The 6,074-nt window shown below is 31.4% G+C and overlaps 1 pseudogene; it reads right to left on the bottom strand.

The window, feature by feature from the left end:
- Positions 1-1,905: 1,905 nt before the first annotated feature.
- Positions 1,906-3,113, bottom strand: LOC107006331 (annotated as a pseudogene).
- Positions 3,114-6,074: the final 2,961 nt, after the last annotated feature.

Below are 6,074 nucleotides of genomic sequence, written 5' to 3'. Positions count from 1 at the left end.
GAATGAGTCAATATTGTTTTTGTTTGTTTGATGTATAACATGAAGAGTTATTACCCATCAAACAAACAACCTTGTCGCTTCTGATAGGTAAAATGTTGTGTTGCTTCACCAACTTTCTGACCTGGAAAACTTTTAGAGTCGTATTGCCTTTTGAGAATTGGACAAATATTCATACTCTGTAGAGGACCAGGTCCCTATACTTGTGAAGAGATCATTTAAAAATCTAGGAGTGTAAGCACTTATCATACATACACAAACTATTGTTCTTGGAAGCATAGGGGAAACTAACTTTAGACTAGCACAATACCAAAATAAAACAAATCTCTAGGTTCTATGAATTTGTATAGTTTTTGTTGATGTAAATGGCTAAAATGAAGCTCTGCATATGGGGCAATATTTTTTTTATCACGAGCCATTATTTGATGCATCGCATATGATATTTATGGCCACAATCGAGTGTCTCAATGGTTTCTTCATACTCAAATTTGTTATGACATAAGACACAAATCACTTCAGTTTTATTAGATTATCTACTCTGTCTATTGGAGCATCAACATGATGAGTTCTTCTTTTATGATACCTCAATGTAACATCCTCCGCAGTCTGCTCCACGTAAGCAACTTGATTAACCCGATCACTTGTTGGAGAATTTCCCCAATTTTGCGATGATTAGTTTAGCAGATTTACTGCTACAGCAGTTCTTAAGAAGCTATATACATCTCTTGAATTACAATTACTCATGTTTAAAGTATCAACAACAAAAGAAGGACAATATAAGTTGCTAATTGTTTGATATCACTAATACAAATCGAATTAAACAAAAATAATGTTGGTATTTCATTGATCTTTTAAAAGGAACATAAGTAGAAAAATAGAATGTATAACATGTTTGACTGGAAAATGAAGTAAATGTAGTGATGACCTACCACATATTCATTTGGGAATTTTGTATGTTTTATTCCTATTTTGTATTGAATTCAGATTTATTGACAAAATAAAATATATAGATAATGATGCCTACCATATTTTCTATTACATTTGAAAAATTGATAGATTGTTTTCCTAGTTCATTATAATTGGAAATTTAGTAAATCATATTTCTAGTCTATTATATTTGTTATATTAATAAATTGTATTCCTAGTTCATTATATTCAAAAAATTAATAAAGTGCATTTTTTCATTTGGAAAATTAATTATTTGCATTACGAATTTTTTTTAAAACCAGATTTGTAGAAAATATGATATATAAAGGAGACAGCCTACCATATGTCTTAGTGAATTTGAAAAGTTAATAACTTGTATTCCTAATTAGTTTTGGAATCGAATTCATTGTTTGACCGTTGTTAATTACTTGCCAAAATGGGCTTAAATCTTATAAACCTTTTGGCTTTTAAAGGAAGTCAAAGAAAATATAGAAAAACATATCACTTTTACATTGTTTGCTAAATACAGAAGAAAAAAAGGTTATGAATAAGACTTGAAGAATGACGTGCCACTCATCACCTATACAACAAGGTGAAGAAAAATGCAATGGTAAATATGAAAATATTTTGACTGGCCTAACATGAAATGATGACGAAGGTTGGTCATATACTACCCAATTGAATACTCAACAACATATATATATAACAAAGATTTATATAATGACCCTTACTAGAAACTAAAGACAATAGTTTATCAATTTAGGACAATATTAGAATCAAAATCAAGACGAAGAGAACTAATCATCATGAAAATACAATTACAATCCGAAGTAGGAAAAGAAAAAATACATCAAATAATTTAAGAATTTTAAATTAAGATATCATGCCTTCTAACTCAAAATATGAGAACGCTATTTGCTTATATATGTTGAGATGAAGGACATAAATGAAACATGCATGTTGAACATGAAAGTTGGAAAGTTAATAATATGGAGGTGGTGGTGATGGCGAAGGTGATGACTTCTTGTAGTAGTCATTTTTTGGCAAATATGGCACGTAGTATTTTGGTTTAGGCACTGAGGGCATCTTTTTGTACTTATCTTCTACAACATATGGCTTCTTGTAGTAGTCATTCTTTGACAAAAAGGTGCTTTATATTCTTATTTAGGTACTGAGGTCACCATAGGAACATAAGACACCTTCTCCTAGTTGTCTTCTAAAATTGATGACTTCTTGTAGTAGACATTCTTAGGCAAAAAAGTCACCGTGTATTCTTCCTTAGGCACTCAAGGCATATTTGGAACATATGACACCTTTTTGTAGTTATATTCTAGAATTGATGTCTTCATGAAGCAGTCATTCTTTGATAAGGAAGGCACCTTGTATTCTTCTTTAGGCGTTGAGGGAACCTTTTGAACATATGCCACCTTCTTGTAGTTATCTTCTGAAACTAGTGGCTTCTTGTAGTAATCATCCTTTGGCAAAGAAGAGACCTTGCATTTTTCTTTAGGCACTGGGGGAACCTTTGTAATATATAACACATATTCATAGTTATCTTCTGAAACTGATGACTACTTAAAATAGTCAAATTTATAAAAAAAATGACTACTTATATTCTGATTAATCCATTGGGGTATCTCAGGATCATATGGCGCCTTCTTGTATTGTCTTCAGGAATTGATAGCTTCTTAAAGTAGTCACTTTTTTTGCAAAAAAATGACTTTATGTCTGGTTTAGCCATTGAGGATAGCTCTGGAACATATGGTGATTTCTTGTAGTTGTAATCTAGAACGAACTGCTTCTTGTAGTAGTCATTATTTGGCAAAAAAGACACCTTGTATTCTTCTTTTGCCTCTGAGATAACCTTTGGAACCTATGAAAACATGTAATAGTTATCTTCTAAAATTGGTGGCTTCTTAAAATTGTAAAATTTTGGAAAAACTGACTCCTTGTATTCTGCCTTAGGAACATATGATCTTCTTGTTACTATCTTCTGGAAATGATGACTTATTGAAATATTCGATTATTGGAAAAGACAACATCCTGTATTCTGATTTAGGCACTTAAGGTATCTTGTATTCCTGTTCAGCAACCAAAGGTACTTTCTTTTCATTATCTTCTAAAACTAATGTCTTTTTTTCGTAATCATTCTTTGACAAAAACGACGTCTTATATTCAGTTTTAGGCATTGAGGTACCTTGTAGTCTTCACTTTTTGCAATTGTAATTGGTACTTTGTTGTATATTTAATTTGTTGATTCATAAGATAAGGTGAGTATGTCATAGTGCATGTGGCAATCAGTAAAAATGCCAAAGCACAAGCAAATTGCCTCTTCATTTGGCTTCCATTAAAGAAAAATTGGATTCTAAGGCTAGATACTGGATTTTGGTAAAGTTGCATATTATTGTACGTATTCTTTGTTAGATTGACTGGAATAAAGTTGCATATTATAGCACGTTTATTCTCTGTGTTTGGATCTGTTTGTGTCTTAAACTGGTGTATGATAAAAAGTGACAACAATAGAACAAATTCAAGAATCTATGTAATTACTACAGTTGTGGAAAAACCAAACAATGTTACGACCATTTATGTTTTGTCATATATATGTTTATGCTAGAGTGTGTCTACAATGATATTTTGGTTTGTTTTCTCTTAACAATAATTAGGGCAGGAAATAAATTGGTTCTTGCATGTAACAAATAGTGCTAGATAACCACAACTTACAAACCCTTTGTCTTAATTACTAAGTTTGATGATATGAACTTTCGAATATACTCTCTCTCTTTGTCTATAATTGCTTGTCCACCTTTTTCTTTTTAGTTGTCCCAAATTACTTGTCCATATTGACAAATCAAGAAAGGACAAAAAAATGTATCTCTTGTACTCTCAATTAATAACTTAGAAAAAGGTAGAACTTTTTGAAAATCTTAATGTTTTAACTTAAGCACTATATAATTAATAGGGAAAAATGGTAAGTCACCATGTCAATCATTATTAATTTAATAGGTGTTTCGAGTCAAAAATGGACAAGTAATTAGGGGCAAAGAGAGTACATACACACACAACTATTGTTCTTGTAAACATAAGGAAAATAAACTTTAGACTAGCTCAATATCAAAATAAAATAAATCTCTAGATTTTATGCATTTGCATAGTCTTTGTTTATGTGGAGGGCAAAACTGAAGCTCCGCATGTGGGGCAATCTTTTTTTATAAGCAGCCATTGTTTGATGCATCCCACATGATACTCATGGCCGCACCCAAGTGTCCCGATACTTAGTTCAAGCTCAAATCTTTCCTGACATATGATATAAGTCTCTTAAGCTTTTATAGGACTTTCTACTTCGTCTATTGGTACTTCAACATCCTCTGCAATCTACTCCATGTAAGCATGTTGATGATCCGGATCACTTGTTGGAGGATTTCTCCAATTTTGTGAGGATTGGTCTAGCAGATTTACCACTACACCGATTCTTCAGAAACTATATATATCTACTGAATTATGATTACTCATGTTAAGAACATCAATAATTGAAGAATGTCAATAAGAATTTCTAATTTTTTAATAGAACATAAGTAGCAAAAATAATGTAGAATAAGCTTGAGTGAAAATAAGTATATAAAGTGATTGCCTACCATATCTTTATTTGGGAACTTAATAAGTTGTTTTACTAATTTGTATTGAAATCAGATTCATTGACTATATAATATATATATATATATATAGAGAGAGATGGCCTAGCATGTTTTCTATTTCATTTGGGAAACTAATAAATTGTATTCCTAATTCATTATATTTGGAAATTTTGTAAATCATATTCCTAGCATATTATATTTTTGGAATTAATAAATTGTAATCCTTGTTCATTTTGCATTACTATTTTTTTTGAAATCAAATTTATCGTCAATATTATATATAAAAAGATGGCCTTCCATATTGATTAGTGTATTTGGAAAGTTGAATAACCTATATTCTTAATTTGTTGTAACGATCAGAACTATCGTTAATTAGGAGAAACAATAATTCAGGGAATTATGGGACCACTATCCCGTCACAGCATGTCAAGTACCGCTAGGGCTGCGTGGTGCCAGAGCGGGGTAAGCTAGTGATAGGGTGGGATAGGCGAGATAGAATGTAAATTACGAAAAATCTTATTTTCTCCATCTTTCTAAAATACCTAAATAAGTTGTAAAACACCCTAAAAACCATAAAAAAAAAAACCGATTTAAGCTTGGGAATGAAGGAGAAGGAGTTTTCTAGCGTGAAGATAGTGAAATATTACAAATTCTTGGAAAAATTTCACTATCGTGAAGCCTAAAAAACTTGAATCAAAGTCAAAATTTTATGCAACTGCTTGGCTCCCATGTAGGTTATGTTTTATGAATCAGTTATAAAGTTGTACTTACTACATAACGTATGGAAATCAATGGTAGGGTTATGCGTAGACCTTCGTGCACCAAGTAAATTTGATGAGTAATCCCTAGAAATCAAAGTATGTGGATTTATGCCTTAAGAAGAGGAATCGATGAATTCTTAGGGACTCTGGAATCGGTATCATGGGCACAATTTGTTCAAGAATAGGGCTATGAAATCACCAATGGAACTAGATTTATGAATTCATGCTAGATAACATATTGGAGCGATTGAAATGAGGATTTTTGATGAATTGTGATTAAAACCTATAAACGAGTTCTAGATCATGAACTAGGCTAAGTATGGTCAAACTAATGTTTGTATATGAATGTTACATTGTTGATCCACTTGTTGTAAATGTGATGGGTGAACTATGATTTCAATGTAATCATGAATTAAATGTATGATCTTGAAGATATAGTTGTTATTGTGATATGCTGAATGGATCTGTTTCAATATTTTTGTTTTGATTGTTATTATGTTGTGTTGAATGGATCAGTTGCCATGTTCCTTTATAACTATTTAATTGGGCTCCACGTTTCGGCATAACTATGGTTTCAGTTGCCATGTTCCGACACAACTAACTTTTATTAGTTGCCACGTTCTGACAAAACTAACTATTAGGTTTGGTTTCCATGAGAGAACCAACGATGTAATATAAAATGTATGATATTCTATAGGTTTTATATGTGCATGTGAGTTAGTGTTTTATTGACTTACTTATTATGTTCTTAGTA

The sequence above is a fragment of the Solanum pennellii genome, chromosome 12, assembly GCF_001406875.1.
Source record: "Solanum pennellii chromosome 12, SPENNV200".
In the NCBI taxonomy this organism is placed as follows: Eukaryota; Viridiplantae; Streptophyta; class Magnoliopsida; order Solanales; family Solanaceae; genus Solanum; species Solanum pennellii.
Note: the sequence above shows the minus strand (reverse complement) of the source record. Positions and strands in the feature narration are given on the sequence as shown.